The following is a 17333-nucleotide window of genomic DNA, read 5'->3' on the forward strand; positions in this document are numbered from 1 at the left end:
GTGGCAAGAAAAAGAGGGATGAGTCAATATCTCTTTAGGTATAGAGTACTGCAGCTTCAAAAGGGAAAACATTAAGTTACATTTTTCCTCTAATTTTGGGACTCTTTGCACATGCTATCTTTCAAAACCCTGGGGCTTGCTGTAAAGAAACTGATCCAGGATTGCTGAAGTCTCTGACTGTACACAGCAGGGATGGCTAACTCTGGTTCTCAAGACCCACATACATGCCTGGTTTTCATTATATTTACAAAAAAAAAAAAAATATGCATGAGATAGATTTGCATACAATAAGGGCTGTGTATGCAAATCTATCTCATGCATATTCATTATGGTCATCCTGAAAACCAGGCCCAGAATCACTGGGGATTACTTCCTAAACCAAAATGATCACTTCCTAAACCAAAATGATCAACTTTTAATTTATGAACCAACTATGTTGAACGATTTTAAATCACCACCTGTCATTTGGATCCCACAGCAAAAAGACTGTGGAAGAAAAGCAAGTGGTTCTGAAAAATAATCAATATAAATGTTGCGATTCCTGGCTGAGGTAGCCCTCGGCCAGGACCCCATACCTGCCTCGGAGCTCCGGAGCGGGGCCTTTCCCCGGCACGTCGGGCGGCGCACGGACCGCGGCATGCTTTCCCCGGCATCTCTACTACGGCGTCGGGGAGAGCGCGGCAGGTCCCGCCTCTTAAAGGGGCTGCGGTGCTCGGCCCAGGCCAGCCCCGGAAGATTACGTCAAGACCCAGGGAGATTTAAACCTCTCCCTGGGTTCCAGCAGACGCCTTTGCAACAGGTTCCTGGGTGTTTCTTGCTGCTCCTCTGTGTTGCCTGCCTTGACCCAGCCTGCCTTGACCCAGCCTGGACACGGACTTCGCCTTGCCTGCTGCCTGCCTTGACCCAGCCTGGACACGGACTTTGCCTTGCCTGCCGCCTGCTTTGACCCAGCCTGGACACGGACTTCGCCTTGCCTGCCGCCTGCCTTGACCCAGCCTGGACACGGACTTTGCTTTGCCCGCCGCCTGCCTCGACCCAGCCTGGATACGGACTTTACTTTATCTGCCGCCTGCCTTGACCCTGCCTGGACCCGGACTTTGCTTTACCTGCCGCCTGCCTTGACCCTGCCTGGACCCAGACTCTGCTTTGCCTGCCGCCTGCCTCGACCCAGCCTGGACACGGACTTTGCTTGCCTGCTGCCTGCCTCGACCTTGCCTGGACACAGACTTTGCCTCGCCAGCCGCCTGCCTTGTTCCTGCTTGAACTCAGGTTCCAGTTTGCTACCACCTGTCTAGAATCTTCCCTAGACTTGCTGCTCCTCCGGAGAGGACTTGCTGCTCCTCCGGAGAGGAGTTCGTCGGGACTATTCCTCGGTGAGTACCTTCCGGACTAAGGGTCCACACTGAACCGAGAACAGATTGCAAAGGCCATGGACTCGGTGGACTTGACAGGTCTCCAGGCTATTCCAGGCCTTTCTCAACAACTTATGCAACAAAGACAACAACAACAACAGCAACAACAGTGCCTAGAGAATTTGACTGCCATGGTTGAACGTTTGGCAAACCGACTTGATGCAGTCCGAGGAGCAGAGGCTGCGGTCCCTACTCCTGCAATTCCAAACAGTAATAGTGCGGTAACCCACTTGCCTGCTCCACCGCGATATGCTGGGGATGCCAAACAATGTCGAGGATTTCTGAACCATTGCTTCATCCAGTTCTCTCTACAGGAACAACAATTCCCTACAGATTGGGTTAAGACGTCCTTCATCATTTCCTTGCTAGATGGGAAGGCCCTAGCCTGGGCATCCCCAATCTTGGAACGAGGGTACTCCATTTTGAGCGACCTGCCACGATTCATTTGGACCTTCCGGCAAATATTTGATGAACCAGGACGACTGTCTACTGCCACCTCGGAACTCCTTAATCTCCGTCAAGGCACCTGTACTTTGGCTGAATTCGCAATAGAGTTCCACACCTTGGCATCCGAGCTGGGATGACAGACCGATTGCTTAAGAGGAATCTTTCTGGAGGGACTTTCCCCTCGTATCAAAGACGAGTTGGCGGCACGAGAGATCCCAGATGACCTTGAGGCCTTAATTGATCTTGCGGGTCGTATCGATCGACGGCTTCAGCAACGAGATAAAGAGTCTAGATCTTACCGTCGCACAGTTCCATTGGCCCCTACCTTCTCCCGCCTCATGGTTCATCCTACTACTTCCGAAACCCCATCCGAGGGCAGGGAGGAGCCCATGCAGTTGGGTAGGAGCCATCTGACTACCAAAGAGAAGCAAAGTCGAAGACGGATGGGACTTTGTCTTTATTGCGGTAATAAGGGTCATCTATTAGCTCAATGTCCCGAATGTCCGGGAAACTATCGGACCTAGGTGTCTTAGAGGGGCTGACCCTAGGGAGCAATCTCGCTCCCCACTGTACTGTTCCGGTCACACTGCATTACCTCCATGTGTCTCTCACTACTCTAGCCCTTGTCGATTCAGGTTCAGGAGGAAACTTTATTTCAGAAGACTTGGTTCACCAGCTACAACTTCCAGTACTTCCTCGCGAGACACCCCTATTCATCTCGTCGATCCAGGGGGAGAATCTTCCGGGTCAAGTCACTTCTTGTACCACCCCGATAACACTCCATACAGGGGTCCCCCATAGGGAGGAGATATCCTTCTTCATTTTGCAAAAGACCATTTATCCAGTGGTATTGGGCCTTCCCTGGCTACAGAAACACGCACCCATCATTGACTGGAGAAATCTTCAGATTACCGCTTGGGGACCAGAATGTTTCTCTACCTGTCTGAATCAAAGACCTCAACCCAAGATCCAAATAGCAGCTACTACTCTCCGACCCCCCCCCCGCAATACGCAGATTTTATGGACATCTTTTCCAAGAAAGAAGCGGAGACTCCTCCGGCACACCGTCCTTTTGATTGTGCCATAAATCTGCTGCCTAATACATGTCCACCTAGAGGGCGAGTGTTCCCAATATCTGGGCCAGAATCCCTGGCTATGTCTCAATACATTAAAGACAACCTTGAACGAGGATTTATACGACCATCGTCATCTCCAGTGGGAGCAGGGTTCTTCTTTGTCCCCAAGAAAGATGGGTCGTTGAGACCTTGCATTGATTACCGAGGACTTAATGCAATAACACGCAAGGATCGATATCCTCTTCCACTAATTCCGGAGTTACTAGATTGCCTGCATGGAGCTAAAATATTTACCAAACTGGACTTATGCGGTGCATACAATCTGGTTCGGATAAAATCGGGAGATGAATGGAAGACGGCATTTAAATCATGTGATGGCCATTATGAATTTCTGGTAATGCCCTTTGGACTGTGTAATGCCCCAGCGGTATTCTAAAACTTAATGAATGAGATATTTCGGGACATGTTGAATCAAGGAGTAATCATCTATCTTGATGATATCTTAATCTATTCCCAAAGCTTGGCTGCTCATCGCACAGATGTCCGAAAGGTTCTTCAACACCTGAGAGAGAACCGGTTGTTTGTAAAACTGCAGAAATGTCTCTTTGAAAGACAATCACTACCTTTTCTGGGATTCATCATTTCTACCACTGGGTTTCGAATGGACCCTGACAAGTTGGCTAGTATACGGGAATGGCCACAGCCGGTAGGACTTCGTGCTTTACAATGTTTTCTGGGGTTTGCTAATTTTTACAGGACCTTTATTCCTTGATTTTCTCACATGATATCACCGCTCACGGCCTTGACCAAGAAAGGGGCAGATCCCAGGAAATGGCCGGACGAGGCTATTCGAGCCTTTAAGGATCTCAAGATTGCATTTCTCCAAGAACCCTGTCTCCGTCACCCAGATCCCACACGTCCTTTTATTGTGGAGGTGGATGCTTCGGACGTGGCGGTAGGAGCCGTACTTAGCCAACATTCCAATCATGGGAAGTTACTCCCTTGCTCTTACTTCTCACGTAAATTTTCCCAAGCCGAAAAAAACTACGGGATTGGAGACAAGGAACTGTTAGCTATAAAGATGGCCTTCGAGGAATGGAGGAAATGGCTGGAGGGTGCACAACATACAATTACGGTCTACATAGACCATAAAAACTTGGAATACCTTAGTAAGGCACAACGACTGAACCCACACTAAGCTCGATGGTCGCTATTCTTCAGTCGCTTTGATTTTGTATTACGCTATCGCCCCGCAACCAAGAATGTTCGTGCAGATGCCCTTTCTCGACTACATGAGACCGATGACACACCTGATCTCCCCAGCTACATTATTGATCCAGCCAAGGTGATCTTGGCCAACACAGAGACTGCACCACCAGGGAAAACAGTGGTTCCTCTCCGCCTTCACCCCAAGGGACTCTCATGGGCACACGATTCCCTTACGGTTGGCCATCCCGGGAGAACAGGTACCTTGGAAAGAGTATCACGTTACTACTGGTGGCCCCATTTACACCGGGACGTGCGTGCTTACATTGATTCCTGTCCGAAGTGTGCTCAACAAAAACTGTTACCGGGTCGGCCATGGGGCCTCCTCCAACCCCTTCTGCCACCTCAGGAACCATGGACTCATATATCCTCTGATTTTGTAGTGGATTTCCCTCCTTCTTCCGGTCATCAAGTAATATGGGTGGTGGTAGACCGTTTTTCTAAGATGGCCCACTTTGTACCCTTGCCCAAATTACCCTCTGCCCCTGAGTTGGCTGGGCTCTTCGCTCTTCATGTGTTTCACCTGCATGGTCTCCCACTTCACATAACATCGGACCGGGGGCTGCAATTTACCGCCAAATACTGGGGTGCGCTGTGCAAGAAATTCGGCATACAACTGGACTTTACCACTGCCTTTCATCCCCAAGGGAATGAGCAGGCTGAAAGGGTCAACAGAGGACTAAAACTGTTTCTTCGTCTATTCGTGAACGACCTCCAGGATGATTGGTCCACACTATTACCCTGGGCCGAGTTCTCACACAATTCCCATATTCATTCCGCTACTGGGAATTCCCCTTTCCAGATTGTCTATGGCAAGCAGCCTCGGCCTCCTCTTCCTCTACCTCTTTCAGTTGCCTCTCCGGCAGCTCACCTTTCCGCATTTCAGTTGCATGATCTTTGGAAGACCACCAATACCAGACTTCTATGGGCGGCTGCTGCTGCCAAGCGGACGGCGAACAAGAATCGTCAACCTTCCCCTCTGTTTAATACGGGAGACCGAGTTTGGCTCAGTACCCTCCACATTCGCCTTCGGGTCCCATCCATGAGACTCGCTCCCAAGTACATTGGGCCCTTCCTTATCAGTAAGCGTTTGGGCCCCGTGACCTATTGCCTTCGACTTCCAACCAGTCTTCGGATCCATAATTCGTTTCACGTCTCATTGCTGAAACCAGTGGTTTCTTCTTCCTTCCATGCTATTCCTCCTCAATCACCAGCTGCTGCATCCAAGGAAGATCTGATCTATCAAGTACGAGAAATTCTGGATGTCCGTCGCAATCACAGGCGTAGGGAATATCTGATTGCTTGGGAGGGGTTTGGTCCAGAGGAGAATTCATGGGAACCGTCAGTGAATATTTTGGATAAAGCCTTACTTCAGCACTTTCATCTGACGCATCAAGAGAAACCCGGTCCTTCCAGGAGGGGGCATAAGAGGGGGGGTACTGTTGTGATTCCTGGCTGAGGTAGCCCTCGGCCAGGACCCCCTACTTGCCTTGGAGCTCCGGAGCGGGGCCTTTCCCGGCACGTCGGGTGGCGCGCGGACCGCGGCATGCTTTCCCCTCACGTCTCTACTACGGCGTCGGGGAGAGCGCGGCAGGTCCCTCCTCTTAAAGGAGCCGCGGCGCGCAGCCCAGGCCGGCCCCGGAAGATGACGTCAAGACCCAGGGAGATTTAAACCTCTCCCTGGGTTCCAGCAGACGCCTTTGCAACAGGTTCCTGGGTGTTTCTTGCTGCTCCTCTGTGTTGCCTGCCTTGACCCAGCCTGCCTTGACCCAGCCTGGACACAGACTTCGCCTTGCCTGCCGCCTGCCTTGACCCAGCCTGGACACAGACTTCGCCTTGCCTGCCGCCTGCCTTGACCCTGCCTGGACACGGACTTCGCCTTGCCTGCCGCCTGCCTTAACCCAGCCTGGACACGGACTTTGCTTTCTCTGCCGCCTGCCTCGACCCAGCCTTGATACGGACTTTACTTTATCTGCTGCCTGCCTTGACCCTGCCTGGACCCGGACTTTGCTTTACCTGCCGCCTGCCTGGACCCGAACTCTGCTTTGCCCGCCGCCTGCCTCGACCCAGCCTGGACACGGACTTTGCTTGCCTGCTGCCTGCCTCGTCCTTGCCTGGACACGGACTTTGCCTCGCCAGCCGCCTGCCTTGTTCCTGCTTGAACTCAGGTTCCAGTTTGCTTCCACCTGTCTAGAATCTTCCCTAGACTTGCTGCTCCACCTTCCGGAGAGGAGTTCGTCGGGACTATTCCTCGATGAGTACCTTCCGGACTAAGGGTCTACACTGAACCGAGAACAATAAAGACAAGGAAAGTATTAAAGTATAATTCGCATCCACTCAAAAATATTTAAAAAGCTGAATATTCTGCTAATGCTAACCCAAGATCCATTACAATTCATCCACGATATAGCTTTCCCAAAATTTTGAAATGATAGCACTTTATTTCTCTTCATAAACATTTTCAAGCATTTACTTCTGAAATACAAAATCTTACCATTTTACCGTGTAAATACACCTACTTCCATCTTAAAGTTTAAAATAAACAGAATTCATGTAAACAAATATGTAATAGTTTTAGGGGGTCATTTATCAAAATGCGTTAAGGTGTTTTTGCAAGCATTAAGTGCTTATCGCTTGCGAAAAGCCCCGTTAACGTATGCGATAAGCCCTTAACGCATGCGAAATCGCCTTTAACGCATGTGATAGCACCATATCATATGGTGCGATGCAAATCCAAAAAAGAGGAGGAGTTAGGGGTGGGTTTACCAGTTTGCAAAGTCCTATTGTGTGGACTTAACACTGATTTTAGCTACACCTTTTTCAGTATTGTTAGGCTGTGTGATAGCTTGTGTTATGGGGTGGAAAGGTGTTAGTGCATTTTGTGATGTCTCCTGAAAGGCCTGTTTTAGAAAGTTTGAAGCTTCCAGAGCCATCTGAGGGGGGGGGGGGGGGGGAGAGAGAGAGAGCCTAGCCATAATGTTCTCTCCCTAGATAGCTATTTATATCCCTATGGGAAGCCCACCTAGTACCTCGAGGTGAGGTTTAGGTATTATTGTAGGGGGTTAGGGGCCACTTTGACATTCAACGTGAGACATACGAACAGAACATTGGTCTCTTGTGAAGATTTGATGACCTTCGGAGAGAGGAAACTCACCCAAAGATGAGATTGGTGCAATGTTCTCTCCACCTAGCTTGATGGACTCTGTACCTGGGTAACATCAAGCTAGGTGGAGAGAACATTGCACCAATCTCATCTTTGGGTGAATTTCCTCTCTCCGAAGGTCATCAAATCTTCACAAAAGACCACTGTTCTGTTTGTATGTCTCACATTGAATATCAAAGTGACCCCTAACCCCTACACTAATACCTAAACCTCACCTCGAATTACTAGGTGGGACTTCCCATAGCGATATAAATACCTATCTAGTGTGAGGGTATTATGGCCTCTCTCTCTCCCTCCCTCCCTCCCTCTCTCCAGTAAACATGGTCCCCCAGTGGTTGTATGCAGGAAATACAGCAGGTCTGGCATGTATTGCAATTTGTGCTAACTTAGCGCTTTGCATAGGTATTAGTGCAAATTGCAATAAACTGTCTATTAGCATAAAACATCCAGGCCTTAGAGAACTAAAATGTTGATGCAAATGACATCTAATATGTAACTAATACTCTAATTTTTATATTATAATGTTAGAATACATTGGGATGTAACTTGCAACATGATATATTCCCCTTAGTGTGCCACTTTGTGTTGAATCATTTAATTGTACTTTTTATTGGTTTTCTGTTCTCTTTCTTTGTTGATCCACAATTTTCAATAGCTAGTCTTGGTTTAATTTTTTGGAAGGTCCGGGGGAGCCTGTCTTACTGGGCCCATGATAATATGGGCACCAGCCGGGCTCCTCTGGTCAGATGCTGGAGGGAGGGGTGGGGGAGAGGCAGGGAGCGAGGGAGAGAGCGAGGACGCATGTCCTGGCTATCCCCCCCCCTGCGATGATGTGCCTGTGATGCGGAGGGGCCGGCTCTGCCGACCTGAGGGCTGTGGTTGGTCGGCCTCGCTATGTCACTGGGTTTTTTGAATGGAATATAAAAGGGGCGGAGCTGTTGGGCCCGCCCCTTTTTTGATGCGAACAGCCGGCCTGATCCCTCCCTCCCTCCCTCCCCTTTTTTTAATGTGTTATGGGGCTGGTTTGTCGCAGCTTGGGGGGGTTATGCGGAGTGACCAGAGCCAGGACTCAGTTGGGGTGGGGTTAAGAGCAAGGAACCCGCTAGGTGGCGGGCTTTCTTGTCTCTGGCTTCAGCTGCATGTGACTGGGTTCAGTCTCTTATCCTAGGACAAGCAGGATGCTAGTCCTCACATATGGGTGACGTCACCGATGGAGCCCAGCGTGGGAAATCTTTCTGTCAAAGTTTCTAGAACTTTTGACTGGCCCTGTGAGGCCACTGAGCATGCCCAGCATGCCATGATATTCTCTGCCACAGGTGTCTCTCTTCAGTCTTCGCTTTTCCGTGCTGCTTCAGGCATCGCGGGACAGGAGCCGTTGCGTTTCTACACACAGTTTTTTCTGACTGAAAAGTCATATTTTTCGGATATTCTGTCTCATAGACGTCTCTTGGGGTTCCTTTTCACCGGCTGGTGAGTACCTCGATCTTGATTTCTCATTTTTTGAAAATTCTCTTCTCACGAATTCACATTCTTCAACGGCCGTCGGTAACAAAATGGCTACGGGCTTCAAAAAGTGCCCTATTTGCGATAGATCCATGTCGATCACCGACCCACATTTAGAATGTGTCCTTTGCTTCGGTGAAAAACATGATGTCAGTACGTGTCCCAAATGTGCTGAGATGACGGCAAAAGGGTGGAAGGCTAGGCAGGAAAAAATGGAACATTTGTTCCAGATCCAACTAATTCCTTCCCCTTCCAAATCGTCAAAGTCGTCTCCAGCTGGAGCGACTAAAAAAGCCTTGCTTAAAAAAAATGTGCCCGGACGGATACGGTGATCGTCCATCTTCACCATCGTCCGTAGCATCGACGAAGACGGCGGAACATCTAAAGTCAAAACATCGGCATTGACATCGTCGACATCGATGTCCCAAGATGAATCGATGGCAAAGCGGCCACGGGACCAGGAAATACCGGTCCCTTCGACGCCTGGGCCTTTACCTCCATCAATTCCAGATACTCCTCAGACCTCCGCACAAGATCTTTCGTCGCAGCTTCCGCCACCACTTACAACTGCTCTGATTCTACCAGTTGTATAGCCGGAATTGTCTAATATAATCAGACAAGCGGTCATCCAGGCTCTCCAGGAACAAACACTTCCGGCGATCCCGCTGATGCCGATGCCTCCAGCATCGATGCCTGTAGTAGTACCGATGCCAAGTGGGCCCACCGATGCCGGTCCCCTTGTTGGCTCCGAGGACACCGATGGATTCGATTACTACAACACCGAGACTCACTACATCATCAACATCTATCTTTGCCCAGATTCCATCGGGCTCTTCGATGCCGTTCTCGATTCCGTCGATGTTGAAGTCTTCCGCAGCACTTCCACCGACGACTACATCGATGACAGCCACGGTACCATCGAGGCAACCATCATCTGAGCCTCCTGAAGTACAAGATCTTGCATTTTATCGACGACTTTTGCAAAGATATCAGAATGTCATCGATTACCTACCATCAACAAAGCCTCAGGACACCTCACCATTATTTTCCACCAATGATTCACAGCCAGGCCCTTCAGGCCTTCACTTCCCTCCCAGGTCATTGCCAAAATCTCCTTACAGAGACGACTCCAATGATTCTTGGGATGATCAGCAGTCTGTAACATCTTCTGAGGGATTCATGTCTGAACCTTCTCCCCAGGATCAGAGAAAAAAATCACCTCCAGAGGATTTATCATTCTCAACATTCGTTTAGGACATGGCTGATTCCATTCCATTCAAACTCCCAGCAGAAGAAAATACCAGACAACAAACTCTTGAAGTTCTACAGTTTGTAGACCCACCTAAACAAGTGCTGGCTGTGCCAATCCATGAAGTTCTCTTGGATCTCCAATGCCGCATCTGGGAGCATCCATCTTCTGTTCCCACAGTGAATAAGCGTGTGGACACAACTTATATAGTGCAGACAGCTCCAGGCTATCAAAAACAACAGTTACCACACCAGTCTGTTGTAGTGGAGTCTGCACAGAAAAAGTCCAGACGTGTGCGCCCTCACTCATCAACTCCACCTGGTAAAGACCATAGGTTCCTTGACTCCTTAGGCAGAAAAGTGTATCAGAGTGCCATCTTAAACACAAAAATTTCTGCTTACCAATTATATATCACACAATATCAGAGGAACCTATGGAAGCAAATGGAGGAATTTGTTACCTCTTTACCCACACAATTCCAGGAACCAGCACAGGCCGTAATCAACAAAGGCCTAGAAGCCAGGAAACATGAGGTGAGGGCAGTATACAACAACTTTGAGATGGCTTCCAGAGCAGCAGCAGCTGGAATCACCGCCTGTAGATGGGCCTGGCTCAAGGCCTCAGACCTCAGGCCTGAGGTTCAAGAAAAACTTGTGTATCTACCATGTATTGGTGACAATTTATTTGGAGAAAAGGTTCAGGAAGCAGTACAACAGCTTAAGGACCATACAGAGACTGTACGTCAACTGTCTCAAACCCCACAAGAGCCCTCTACACAGTCTTCTCGTCGCCCTTCCCAAAGAGAACCCAGACGTTCTTACTACAGGCCACGAAGATACTACCCCCAAACTTCTAGGGGTAAGTCAACCAGACCACAACAACGGTCCCAGGCCAGACAGCCTAGGCCTACCCGTCCGCAACCTCCTGCACAAACAGGCCCTGCAGCGGGCTTTTGAAATACAAGCCAGAGAACAAACCCAACCTCTAAATCCCCGGCCAGACCTGCCAGTGGGAGGAAGAGTATCCTATTTTCACACACACTGGCAAAACATAACATCAAACCAATGGGTACTCTCCATAGTGTCTCGAGGCTACACTAAATTTCCTCTCAATTCCTCCAGAATCTCCACCAAGTTCTTTCCCAAAACAAAATTCTCAACTAATTCAATTACAAATAGAATTATCCATCCTTCTGAGAGCCAGGGCCTTACAGCCAGTGCCTCGGAAACAGCAGGGCAGAGGATTCTACTCCCAATATGTCCTCATTCCAAAGAAAACCGGAGGCCTACGTCCCATCCTAGATCTCAGAAATCTCAACAAATTTCTGAAAAAGAAAAATTCAGGATGGTTTCTCTAGGCACCATGCCTCCACTACTTCAAACAGAACATTGGCTTTGTTCTCTGGATCTTCAAGACGCTTACGCTCACATTCCCATATTCCCTCCTCATCGCAAATATCTGCGCTTCATGGTGGGCCATCAACATTTCCACCATTTGGACTGGCATCTGCTCCCAGAGTCTTCACCAAATGTCTGGCAGTAATAGCAGGACACTTACACAAGGAAGGTGTCCATGTGTTCCCATATCTAGATGACTGGCTCATAAGGAGTCAATCTCAACAAGGAGCTCTCACCTCTCTCACTCGAACGATTGCTCTACTTCACTCCATGGGATTTCTCATCAATTATCAAAAATCCCATCTTACTCCAACTCACCTACTTCAATTCATAGGAGCAGAATTGAACACCAATCTAGCAAAGGCCATTCTCCCTGTAGATCGAGCAGACACACTCACTCTACTAGCAAAATCCATTTCCTTACAGAAACAAGCGACAGCTCATCAGTTTCTAACTTTACTGGGCCTTATGGCCTCCACAGTTCATGTTACTCCTATGGCAAGACTCACCATGCGAGTTACCCAATGGACTTTAAGATCACAATGGATCCAAGCCATTCAACCACTACATTATCCAATTCAAGTAACCCAACAACTAAGATAATCTCTACTTTGGTGGACAAACAGGGACAACTTGCGCAAAGGCCTACTTTTTCAGCAACCAGTCCCACAGATAACTTTAACTACAGATGCATCCACCTTGGGTTGGGGAGCTCACATAGACAGTCTCCAAACACAAGGGACTTAGACAAGCCTCGAAGCAACATTTCAAATCAATTTCCTGGAGCTTCGAGCTATACGTTATGTGCTGCATGCGTTCAAAGACTGCCTTTCACACAAGACTGTTCTACTCCAAACGGACAACACAGTAGCCATGTGGTACATCAACAAACAAGGAGGTACGGGCTCGTATCTGCTTTGTCAAGAAGCGGCACAGATTTGGGACTGGGCCCTATCACACTCAATGTTCCTTCGGGCCCCTTATCTCGCAGGCATACACAATGTAGTGGCAGATCGACTCAGTCGCCAGTTCCAGCCACACGAATGGTCCCTGGATCCCTCAGTAGCGACCAGGATCTTTTAACGTTGGGGGCAACCAACAATGGATCTCTTTGCGTCACATCTGAATCACAAAGTGGACAAATTATGTTCTCTACACAAACAGAACAACCAGCCAGCCAAGGACGACTTTGCTCGCCCTTGGAACTCAGGCCTACTATACGCGTATCCTCCGATACCGCTTATAACCAAAACTCTAGTGAAGCTTCAACAAGACAAGGGGTCCATGATACTCATAGCCCCATATTGGCCTCGACAAGTATGGTTTCCCACACTCCTAGACATCTCAGTCAAGGATCCAATTCGCCTGGGAGTAGCTCCCACTCTCATAATTCAGGATCACGGTCGGTTGCGCCATCCCAACCTTCAATCCCTGTCCCTGACAGCATGGATGTTGAAAGCTTGATTTTACAACCCCTCAATCTTTCATCCAATGTATCTCAAGTACTCATAGCTTCATGTAAATCTTCCACACAAAAGAACTATTCTTCAAAATGGAAAAGATTTACTTTGTGGTGCAGGCAAAAAGATATTGATCCTTTCGCTTGCCCCACTACCTTTCTACTAGACTACTTGTATCACCTTTCAGAATCTGGTCTCCAGACTTCTTCTGTAAGGGTACATTTAAGTGCAATCTCAGCTTACCATAATAAGATGGGAGATGCACCTATTTCCACACAACCTCTTGTAAGTAGATTTATGAGAGGTTTAAACCATCTTAAACCACCAATTCGACCACCAGTCACAGAATGGGATCTGAATTTGGTATTAACAATGCTCATGCGTTCTCCTTTCGAACCCATAGTTTCATGTGATTTTAAATTTCTCACATGGAAAACTATCTTCCTCATAGCCATTACATCAGCTAGAAGGGTTAGTGAGTTACAAGCACTTGTCACGTACGCACCCTATACAAAGTTCCTACATGACAGAGTGGTTCTCCGTACACATCCAAAATTCCTTCCCAAAATAGTTATGGAATTCCACTTGAACCAATCCATAGTTTTACCCACATTCTTTCCAAGGCCTCATTCCCATTCAGGAGAAACAGCCTTACATACCTTGGACTGTAAGCGTGCACTAGCATTTTATATAAACCGCACTGCGGTCCACAGAAAATCCACTCAACTTTTTGTATGTTATGATCCAAACAATCCAGGAAAAGCAGTGGGTAAACATACTCTATCCAATTGGCTAGCAGATTGCATACAGTTTTGCTACGCGGCCTTCCTCTCCAAGGGTGAGTAAAGCCGCATTCAGTGAGAGCAATGTCAACCTCAGTTGCACACTATCGTTAAGTGCCAATCCTTGACATATGTAAAGCAGCAACATGGAGTTCTCGTCACACTTTTGCAGCTCATTACTGTTTGGATAAGCAAGGACGACAAGATTCAGCCTATGGACAATCTGTCTTAAAGAATTTGTTTCCAGTATAATCCCAACTCCTTCTACAACCAACCTACTTTGATCTTCGGCTGACTCATATTCAACAACAATACATCACTGTTGTTTCTCTACGAAGTGACTCAGCCTCTAGCTTGCTAATCACCCATATGTGAGGACTAGCATCCTGCTTGTCCTGGGATAACGCAAAATTGCTTACCTTGTAATAGGTGTTATCCCAGGACAGCAGGATGTAGTCCTCACAGAACCCACCCACTACCCCGTGGAGTTGGGTCTCGTTCCTTTTATTATTTTATTTTTTGCTAAAGCTTTTTGCTACATATGAGACTGAAGAGAGATACCTGTGGCAGAGAATATCATGGCATGCTGGGCATGCTCAGTGGCCTCACAGGGCCAGTCAAAAGTTTCTAGAAACTTTGACAGAAAGATTTCCCGCGCTGGGCTCCGTCGGTGATGTCACCCATATGTGAGGACTACATCCTGCTGTCCTGGGATAACACCTATTACAAGGTAAGCAATTTTGCTATGCTGAGGACCCCTTGCTGGGGGCTGTGGTGGGGGTCCCGATTAGCGGCGGGATGCTGCTGGTTTGTGCAGGTTTGGTGGTCTGCGGAGGGATCATTGTGCTGAGATGCGGTAGATGACCCCGGGATGGGAATTTGGAGTGTTAAGTTGGCTCTGGTGGTTATTGTATCAATAAAGCTGCGGCCTTGTTTGAATTCCAGACAGTTGTTTGTGTGTTATTATATCATAAGACTGTAAGGAGCTGAGGGGAGGGGACCATTAGTGCTGGCTGCCCATATTATTAATTATTTGTTTATTGAACTTTTATCCAAACAAAGCACATAAATCATTACTTTGTAACACAATATAGGTTAAACAATATCAATATTCAAAAACAAAGAAAAAAGTAATATATAACACTTAAGATCCAATAGATACCAACCCTTTGTTAACAAAGAAACAATGTGGCGGGAGAAGAAGTGAAATCAGAAGAGTGATCTAAAATGATAAAAAAAAGTTACACAATGAAGGAGCCTTTGTGAAACTAAACCCCTTACAAAGACAAATCAGGTTTGCTGGTCTACAGAGGGAACAGGAGAAGAAGTCAGATTCTTCCTAGTGTCAATAAAGAATCTAAGCTGCTCAGGAGAAAAGAAGATATGTTTTGGTCTGAAATGTAACATAGCATTTACAAGGGTAGCATAGCATAAAGGAGGCCCCCAATGCTAGTACTTCTTGTCTCATGGCAAGAAACCCTCTCCTGCGCTCCTGAGTGACCCTAGATAAATCAGGAAGAATGCAGACCTTCTGACCATGAAATTCCAAATTAAGATTTTGAAAATACAGAGAAATGACCTTGCTTAAATCAGTATCAAAAACAAATAAAGTGGGAAATTCAATTACTTCATATTCTGACATTGCAAGTAGCTGAGATACATTGAAAGAGGATAAATTAGAATTAGAGCATGAACTGATAGGAAGAAAAATTGCCTTATTTATAGATGGTATATCATCTGAAGAAATTTTTAATACGTCTGAAAAATAACACTTTAAAGTCATATAGGTAGTTCACCCATGATTTGGGGAAAATTAAGGAAACACAGATTTAGATGTCTTGAAGAATTTTCTAAGAATTCAACTCGTCTAGAAAGAACTCCATGGTCTTGAGGAAGATTAGACTGAGCAGCAGATATTTGATCCGGATTTTGTTGGAAGGATGCAATTTTAGAATCATGCTCTTGTATTTTAAGATCATGAAGAAAGACTAGAAGGTCAAATTTAGTGGAAAAAGAATCCAATTTACCTGAAACAGTAGTCAAATGTTGACCAAAATGAGAATTAAATCCCAGAGAGAATACAGCGTAACTTCTGCCGGTTTTGTTGGGTGTGTGAAATGCTCACCCGATGACAAGGAGATACCGGTCCTGCTCCCAAATCCTGGAGAAGCATACCCACTGATGGCATGGGCATCGAGGGAGAAATCAATGACCCCACTGATAGAGAAGATGCAGACACGACGAGCTCGACGGCCCCCTCCTGTGCAACAAGCAAATCATCTTTCTGCACTACTGCGACAAGGGATCATCATATTTAGGTGCCGGCAGAGAGTCCTGAGCACAGTTGCTGAGAGAAACCTCTCCCCTCAGAGAGGCCAGCACTCCTCCACCGGCACTCTCAGTAGGGACCATGCCACTTGAAGCATCAGGGAAAGGAGAAGTGAAGGATGTTATCAAATGCTGCCATTGAAGATAAACGGATTCAGGGGGGTAAATCCAAACCTTTCCCTTCCTTTTAGGCACCATAGAATGAGGAAATTCAAAGAAAAGGAAAAGCTGCAACAGCAACTTCAGTGTCTCCTGTTATGCATCCATTTTGCTTCCCTGCTCATCTAGTCTTGGTTTATTGATGGCGCTCTTTTCTTCAAATATAAGGTTATTCATTAGCTTGTTTGCTTCTAAGATCCTGACCTGGGTGAGTATTTATTCATAGTGGGCCGGATTTTAAAAGCCCTATGTGCACCGGGCCTATTTTCTAAAGGCCCGGCGATGTGCGTAAAGCCCCGGGACGCATCTAAGTCCTGGGGCTTTACTAAAGACACGGTCCGGGGGTGGGACGTGGGCAGGGGCGAGGTCAGAGGCTTCCGGCACAGCGGCCATTTGCATCTGTGCCAGGGATCGCGTGCCGGCAGTTGGCCGGCGTGCGCAACTTGCTTCAGCCCCAGGGCTGAAGAAAGTTTTGTAACAAAAGGGCAAAAAGAAAAAGTTAGGGAGAAAGGGCGGGAGAGGTAAGGGAAGGGAAGGTGGGGTGGGGGGGTAAGGAACAGGGGAAGGCAGCGCGGCTCGGCACATGCAAGGTGCAAATTGTGCACCCCTTGTAGCCTTTTGCCAAGTTTTCTTGAATATATTCGGACATAGCTTTCTTTTCCTTCAGAGAAAATGGGTACACCCTTCCCCTGGGTGGTTTGGTGTTGGGTAGCAAGTTGTTCACACAATCAAATGAGTAATGAGGCAGCAAGGTATCTGCAGCTCTCTTGGAGAACACGTCTTAAAATGAGGAGTACTGTATCGGAAGGCCCGGAAGGGAAGTGGTGGTGGTCAGGCACGGCATCGGAGTCACAACCTCTAGGCACTTTCCATGGCAGGATTTGCCCCATTGAACCAACTGTAAGGTGCTCCAATCAAAGTGTGGCATGTGCATTTGTAACCAAGGTAGTCCAAGCACCACAGGGTGTATGGCCTTATCTAAGACCAAAAAGGAAATGGTCTCTGTGTGCAGTGACCCGGTGCAAAGTTGGATCGACGTGGTTGAGAGGGTAACTTCACCTGATAACGGCTCGCCGTGAATCGAGGACAGT

General features: G+C 47.6%; 1 protein-coding gene across 1 annotated transcript in view; it reads left to right on the forward strand.

Moving 5' to 3' along the window:
* The window catches only part of DYNC2H1 (dynein cytoplasmic 2 heavy chain 1), a 1848033-nt gene that overhangs the window by 1405716 nt on the left and 424984 nt on the right, over positions 1–17333 (forward strand). The window lies entirely within an intron of this gene.

Source organism: Rhinatrema bivittatum, chromosome 5 (genome assembly GCF_901001135.1).
Source record: "Rhinatrema bivittatum chromosome 5, aRhiBiv1.1, whole genome shotgun sequence".
In the NCBI taxonomy this organism is placed as follows: Eukaryota; Metazoa; Chordata; class Amphibia; order Gymnophiona; family Rhinatrematidae; genus Rhinatrema; species Rhinatrema bivittatum.